We start from the raw sequence: 8545 nt of genomic DNA on the forward strand, positions 1-8545 counted from the left end.
GGGAACCAGCAGTTAGCGTAATGGGTATGTTGCTGGACTCCCACGTAGTCGACTGCAGTTCGCATCCCGGACCCAGTGGCTTAAAACTCACGCCGGGCGCATGTGCATGCATGCCCAAGATCCCGAGAGAATGGAGGAGAAGGTATTGCGGCATGACCATCCTCCCCTGGGGGGTGATTTCTCGCTTTCTGTCTCTATGTCTCTCTCTGTCTGTCTGGCGAGCCACACGCCCTATAGCGAAAACCTCTCCAAAAAAAATCTTAGTTTGTATTCTGTAATGATGTACAGTGAATAAATGTAAATAAATTTAAAAAATCAAATTAAAAAAAAAAAAAGATAAAGGCTAACTGGCACTTTTTTTTCCCATTGTCAGAGGGAGCATGTTCTTGCTAGAAGGAGATGGAAAGACAAAGAAAGGGGAAGAAAGAGAGAGAGAGAGAAACCCCATGGAGGTGGTAATGTCATAATCCCTTTTCCTCTATTTCTCCATCTTGTCAGTATTTAGGCCACTCATGTACAAAGAGTATTTTTCACACCCCAGTGTGAAAAAGTTGCCAGGGCTGGAATTTAAATCATGATCAGCCATGTGGGATCCGGATCCTTTAACCAGTAGGTTATGAGGCCAACCAATCATCTTTTTGATAAACTGTTCTTGCCATTGTGCCCATTTTATATTAAGTTTTCCGTACCTGCCTCAATTGTATATTGTGAGGCTACACCTTCATTTGTGATCTAACCTTTGCTCTATTATGCAAGGTCATAAATTACCAAATGTATTATGAGTTGCATAATATGCTTAAGCCAGTACACAGCAACTTATTTATAGATGCTAGTACACTGATTTGAGTCTTTTGACTAAAATAAGAGGTTAGTTCAAATGGATTTATCAAGACAGCATTAAGTCTTCACTTGTTTATCTGAAAACTTTATGAACAAGTGCCCTTAGAGTTTATTCTTTTAAATTTAGATAAGTAATTGGTTCATATGCTGTATATCATGCAATATTGTCCATTAATTTTGGAACAGCATTGTACAATCAAACACATAAATATTTTTGGAGCAAAACTTAGGACTATACTATTGGGTAATCAGAAAAGTCATGACGTATTTTTCTGTTTTCTATGCAAAAAATGCATCATGACTTTTGAGACAACCCAGCAGATGGAAGTAAAACAATCATAAGCACCCTCACATCAGTTCAGGTCAGAATTTGTGGTGATAGTATTTTAAGTAAAAGCAGGCCTTACCACCAATTACTTTATGAATAAAACTTACAGTTTCAAAAGTTTTTAATTTTGTTTGATATGAATATTTTATTGAAAAGAATTATACCACTTTGCAACAACAGAGACACTGACATAAACAGCTTAAACAATAAGAAAATCAGTATCTTTTGCAGCAAAAAAATCCAAAAGTAAAGTAACATGTTTTAACCTGGATTGTCAAACTAGTTCTCGGCTTTATTTTTTTAATACATATTTAATTTTAATTTAATTTTATTTTATATATTCAATCACATACATCACTTGGCTTGTAAAGTGAATATTCCAAACTGAATACAGTTCTCACCAGTCCAGTTGGGGATACTATACATATTATCATCAACAGATAATAACTCATTTCTGTGTCTTATAAATGTGTAGCCTCTCTATATTTCTCCTTCATGTCTTTCCTCTTTTTATTTTGGAATCATGGATAACATACTGTAGACCTGTAATTCATTAAACCACTCTGAGATAGTGTTTAGTCAAGAAAGCTATGTAATATTAAATCAATCTTTAAAGAGAATAGTAAGAAAATTGAGGGAAAATACCTATTGAAGAAATTGTGAAAGCAAATTATGTATAGTAGGTAGAGTATATTAACTAACTCCCTTAAGCTTCATTAACCCTGCCTACCTAATCAGTATAAATAGGGAATTAGGTTGAGTGGTTGCTTAAGACTTTGAAAATGCATAATTGTTTTTCATACTTGGGATACATTTAATGTGAAATTTTAAAAAAAGATATATAAAACGTTTCTTCTCTTTTTCACCCAATCATATGATTTTTTTTCATTTTTTATTTATTTTATTTTTTTATTTTTATTTATTTTTATTTTTTATCATCAAAATCTTCTTTATATTACATTGGATTACATATAACTTTACAGTGTATTACATTGCTTTTTCAAAAGGGAATGCCATGCATGTCAGTCAGTACAGAGACATTAATCTCCCCGTTTCAACATTCAATATCTTTCCTATGTTTTCCCCAATCATTATTTTTATTATTCTAATTATTTTTTAAAACAGTCAATCGCTATTTCTCATTTTGCTTGTAAAAATACTTTGCCCATCATGAAATATTTCTCAGACCAATCCAGTTGAGAATACTATACATGTCATCATCAACAGTTAATAAGCCATATCTGTTTCTCACTAACATCCTGCCTCTCTATTGTTCACTTGCTATCTTTCTCTGTCCTCTTCTCTTCACATCCAATTATATGTTTACTTGGTTATTTCTTTATTATTGGTGTACCTTGAGGGTTATTTTATTTATTATTGTATCCCCACTACTGAGGATGATGTCTGACTGGCTATAGGTGATTGATAATGACTTCTGAATGAATGAAAGGGAAGTACAACAAGACACAATGGGCAGAAACAAATGTAATTGTTCACTCATCTGTAATGAAAGTATAGGTTTACAGCAATAATCTAAAGGGTGGTGATATTCTCTCTTGCCCTACCCCAATTCAGATTTATCTAGAAATAAACTCACATGTATCTGGAGAAAGTGACTATTATTCCTGCAAAGGGAAAATGTCAGCTTTGCTTGAATAGGTGGAAGTTAATTACCTCACGATGTCATTACTTTATGTTCCCTTCCCCCCGCCCCAGTTATCAGCCCCAAAACTAGATCATTACAAAAAAGTTAAAATATGCAATTTCTGTCATACTTTGATTTTGTCCACAATTTGCTGAACTGCCTTCTTCTAGTAATGTATTTTTCCCTTTTTTAAATATTTGCTTTATTTTGGGGATTATAAAATAATATATGCTCATGATGAAACATTTGGAAAAATTTAGAAAACAGACCATTTCGGAAATAAGGAAAAATAAGAGGAGTAAAAAATAATTTATAGGCTCACTTCTCAAAGGTAATTCATAATGTTTTGGTATATTTCCCTCTAGACACTTTTCTAAGCCTATTACATTAGGTTGTTGGGAAAGTCATGGCATATTTTTATGTTTTTCTATTCAAAAATGTATCATGACTTTCTCGATGACCAATATTTAACTATACATATAGACACTTTAAATCTCACTAATTCCTAAGACTATAAAGATGTCCTGCATTACAAAATTTTAATGAACGTTATTTAAAATATGCATATTTCATCACATAGAAAAATCAACAGTTTCTTAAGTTTTCACCCAGTATTAGACATTTCAGTTGCAGATAATGTTCAGATAATAATGTTTTCAAACAGATTGTAAATATTTTTTCTGTATTTTGTTACTTCTCAGGGTTATCCTTCAGGTGCGGAATTGTTGGGTCAAATGGAATGAAAATATATTGGCAAGTTAGATATTCTTAAGAAATCTTTAAGCCTTTTAACAAGTGTTGATTTCTAGCCCAATGATACCATTTTAAATACCCATAAGTCTCTTACAACATGAACCTAAAAACATATCCAAGAGGAACTCCATTACCAACTTGTAATATTTGGCTTTTGTCTTGAACTACTGAATATATTCTTTGACTATGAAATTGAGGTAGATTTGTCAAGGAATGGAGGGATATAAATGCTGATTAAGAATGTGTTAATAAATTGCCAGGATGTTTTCTTCAAGTTTGTACTGGGTCGTGTTCAACTCACCTCATCTCACAGTCATTGTCCTGAAACACTTACATTTCTTTTTGTTGCCTTAATCCTATAACTATTAGAATTCCCTCTGGGGATTCTGAAAACCCAGCAGCATTTTGGCTTACTGTTGCACATTTGCCATCTAGTGGCTAAAGTAGAAAATTGCAGACTTACACCCTCTCTCCAGTTGGGGGAAGATGATATTTGGAGCCTGTTTTTTCACAAGGAATCCATAGTGAAAAGCATAAATGGTCAGTAATAATCAGTATGGATGGGTAGAATTGCTTTACTATATGTCCCCATGTTTAGTTAGAAGAAGAGCGTAATGAAGGGAGAAAGGACTCAGAGAAAAATAAACAAAGCATTTTTTCCCAACAAATGCTACCCCATTGTCTCTAACTTCCAAACACACCCAGTTCTCAATTAAATCAGGTTCAAAAGGATATTAAGGTTAGTCTTGAGCTGTAAAACAAATCATTAAGGACACCATGATGTTATGCATGGAATAAGGGAAGGTGGACTAGTCCTTTTATGCTGCCATAACAGAATTCCTAAGACTGAATAACTTATAAAGAACAGAAATTTGTTTAATCAGAGTTTGGGAGCCTGGAAGTCCAAGATCAAGGTACCAGTGGGTTTGGTTGCCTGAGGGGCTGCTCTTTGCTTCCAAGATGACACCTTATTGTTGCATCCTCCAGAAGGGAGGAATATTTTGTCCTTACATGTCAGAAAGCAGAAGGGCAAGAGGGCCTCTTTTATAAAGTCCTAATCCCATTTATGAAGGAGGTGCCTTCATGTCCTAATCATCTCTTTTAAAACCCTGTCTTTTATTAGCATCACACTGATAACACCTGAATTTTGGAGACAACACACTTAGATTATAGAAGAGTACCTCATTTACTTTGCTCTAGAGATGGTTAGAGATAATTTAAAAAAAATTGCTAGAGGGCACATGCATTCAGAGAAAGAGAGTGAGAGAGAGTAAAAGCAAGAAAGTACTCCCCATGGGGCATAGTCATGCTGTAATCCCTTCTCCTCTATCTGTCTCTCCTTTTGATATTTTTAGATATGCGTGCACACATGTCCAGCATATTTTTCAAGACACCAGTGCCGGGACTTGAACTATGCAGTCAGCTGTGTGGGATCTAGGAATTTTAACCACCAGGACATGGGCTGGCCCAATGATTGTTTTAATATAAGCTCTGGGACCAGCAGATGGAGAAATGTTTACATTGCTGGACTTCCATGTAATTGACTGTAGTTCACGTTCTGGGGCTGGCAGCTTAAAACTCAAACCGGGTGCATGTGGATTTATGCACAAAATCCTGAGAGGAGAGTGGAAGAGAGGGACTGTGGCATGGCCATCCCCCTGGGGGGGTGATTTCTCACTTTCTGTCTCTCTGTCTCTCTCTGTGTCACTGGCAAGCACATGCACCCTATAGCAAAACTCTAAAATATATATATTTTAAAACATTATTAATATAAGAATATATTAATAATATATTAATAATTAAAATATTATAATATAATGATATATAATTATATTATTGTATCAAAATTATATTGATATAACATTATATTATTAATAACATTAATCATTATATAACAAATGTTAAGGAATATATTGATAGTAATATATTTCTATATTACTATATTACTATAGTTAATAAAATTTATATTTTGATGTATATGTTATACTTTATATATAATATACCCAAATTTACTATTTCAGAATTAGATCTAATAACTTTCTATCTGCTTTTTTGAAATTATCCCAACCTACTCAAATGATATATAATTTTGAAAATGTGGATTGCATAAATTATACAAGAGATTCTCTCTAAAGGAATACAATGAAGATATTCAGATTTGGGGGGCATCAGTAAATGTAGGGATGAAGTATGTGAGGGTGGAGAACATTCTTAGAAAAATAAGATGTGAAAAAGATGTTAAGAACCAAGCTCATATTCAAGTTTATGAGGAATTTTTCTTTTGCCTTCAGACTTATATGCCTTTGAAAGGGTAAGGAAACTATTTAAATATTATTAAATTATTATTATTATTATACAAAAAGTATATGGTTGCTGATATGTTCATTACAATACTGTTTCAAATAGCAAAGGACTGTAACTGATCCACTGATGGATGTGAGGTTAAATCAATTTAAATTAAATTAATACTCCCCACTACAATGTAATAGTATGTATCCATTAAAAAGAATGGAGAGGCTGAGGTCTAAGCCTTCCTCACGGAGGTCAGCATAGCATTACAGATCCTGGGAGGAGTCCGGGGCAGGGATTACATAATGGCCGCAGTACCTCTTCCGGTCAGGGTTCCGGATACCGGCTGCTCTTGCTTACGTCACTGTGCGCCACCGGAAGTGCCTGCCGGGAGTGGCTGGGGCAAATGGACGGTTAAATTGACTGAGTTGTCTGGTGGCCTAGAGTCCCACATACGACCAGGCCTCTAACCAATCCCTGGGTGTCTGAGTGCTAGCATCCTGGAACTCACAGCCTCTCTTGGAGCCTGCACAATCAATCCAGACTGAAACCAGTGTTTTCTAGAGACATGGCGGTATAGTTCATCCGGGGCACAGCAGAATTCTGAGAGGCCTGGAGATCTACGAATCCGCCTGGTAACCGTATTGTTGTGGTAACCTTGTGACTAGTCAAACCGACCATGTTTCAGATCCCAGTTATCCTTGGTTACCGCCCAAGACTGGCCGGTAGAAGAAATGACATGAGGTCCGAGAGACGATATCAGTTTGAAAGAGGTCGGAGAGGTCGAGTACCTCCTCGAAGTTACACCAGTGATGGCCACCGTGGTGTATTTAATGTTTGGAACAAATCACTGGGTGAAGAAAGCTATAATAGACGTTACAGTCATGTTGATTACCCAGAATATGCTGAGAGCCGCAATTTCTCTCAAGATCGAAGAGGCCGTCCACCTTATAGAGGAGGCGAATTGACCTATAGACGAAGAGGTAATTACTGTCCCAGGCGACAGCTTGAATACAGAAATACGAGAGGTGGCTTTGGACGAGGAAGTTTCCATTCTGCCCGCAACGTGAGAGACCAGTCTCCTCAGAGAAGGGATACTCCATTTATCAGGGGCCGAAAAGATCCTCCGTATCGGAGATCCTCTTCCGGTGTCGGTCGTACAACCGTCTCTCCAGAAAGAAGTCAGTCATACTCCTATCAAACTCAACGTATAAAGTATGAGCATGCTGGTGCCTTCGACAAACGACGGATTGAAGAAAATCCGGTAAGAGGCAGTGTGAGAATTGTCCAGGTTCTGAAAGCACCAAGAATCAAATTGTCTGCAAGTTCGTCAGCCATTCCATCAAAGGTGTTCAGCAAACCCAGTGGGCCAACTGAAAAGGAAGTTGCTGAGGCTGCACCTAAGAGTCCTGATGCAAGACTAGAAAAGTCAGATAAAACTAGCTTGCCTGAAATTCCTGCATGTAAGCCAAGATTCCAAGTACCATTGTTCGTCTTCAAGCGGCAAGATTCTGGGTCAAAACCAACGGAAGGCGTAAAAGGCAATCCGCCAATCAGTCGCTCTGAGGCAATAGCATTGAAAGTGAAAGAGATTGAGCAGGGTTACCGACAAGATTGTGAAGTTTTTGGAGTAGTGGTGAAAAAACTGATTGAAAAAGAGCCTGGCTTAGAAAAGCCTGTCCAGTTTTCGCTGAGGCAGAATTTGCAGGAAATTGGTGAGAGGTACATCGAAGAACTTAAGCATTTCATGGAAGAGTACGATGCCTCTCACGTGAACCAGCCTATTTAGATTTCTTGTTCAGGCAAAAAATCAAATAAAAGTTTCTAGACGTATTTTCTCATGAGTTGTTTAAATCCTTAATATATAGGATTTGGGTAATGAAAAGAGATACTTTATGATAGTTTGCCACATTCAAAACATTAAATAAATGTTTAAAAGAGTCTGCTTAAAACCTTTTAATTTTTTACATGTAAAGTGTTGTAATCTCATCTTTGTCTTTTGTTCATAAATGATAGGTCAACTTTTTAAAGCTTCCAACAAGTCTTAGAGAGCAGCTTTATATTGGCTTATGCATGTTCTGTAGTCTTGTGGTATGTGCTCACTTGTATGGTAACAGGAGTGTAATTTATAGGTCATTGCACTTAAACAATAGTAGTCTTGCATTTCCTGGTGAATGCTACTGTGTGGAAATGTTAATATTCAAGTTGTGATTTTATTGACTTGTTGCTTACTTAGGCTTTATGACTTATAATATGTCAAAATGTGGTATCCTAATAAATGGAATACTTTGGTATCCTACAGAAATTTTGCTTTGATAATAATTTTCCTTCAGTGATAAAATGGACCACTTAAATCTCTGGAAGATACTTTGAATAAAATCCTTTTTACTCAGTAGTTGGGAGGGGGGAACAGAGTGAAGCACAGTTGATGGTGCTGGTATAGAAAGCTCTGCAAGGTATAGTAAATGAAAAGTCAGGCAATTAATGCAATAATGTTTTCCATACATATGAAGTATATACACACATATTTAACAGTGCAGTGCCCACTGCTGAAGAGCCTTTAAAAACGTAAAAAATATAACCTAAATGAAGCCCTATTGAGTAAGATTATGAAATTCTTTAAGGTCTTCAAAGCATAGTTTAAGAAACCCTGGTGTTTGGTGTAAGTTTTTCCCATTTGGGCCATCCTA

The 8545-nt window shown here is 36.1% G+C and overlaps 2 pseudogenes; both read left to right on the forward strand.

Annotated features, from left to right (window-relative positions):
• Positions 1 to 6278, forward strand: part of LOC106733487 (tigger transposable element-derived protein 1-like) — a 72027-nt pseudogene extending 65749 nt beyond the window's left edge.
• Positions 6279 to 6515: 237 nt separating this feature from the next.
• On the forward strand, positions 6516 to 7679 carry LOC102477700 (periphilin-1 pseudogene; annotated as a pseudogene).
• The last annotated feature ends 866 nt before the right edge of the window (positions 7680 to 8545 follow it).

Source organism: Tupaia chinensis, unplaced genomic scaffold (assembly GCF_000334495.1).
Source record: "Tupaia chinensis unplaced genomic scaffold, TupChi_1.0 Scaffold143886_1, whole genome shotgun sequence".
Lineage (NCBI taxonomy): Eukaryota > Metazoa > Chordata > Mammalia > Scandentia > Tupaiidae > Tupaia > Tupaia belangeri.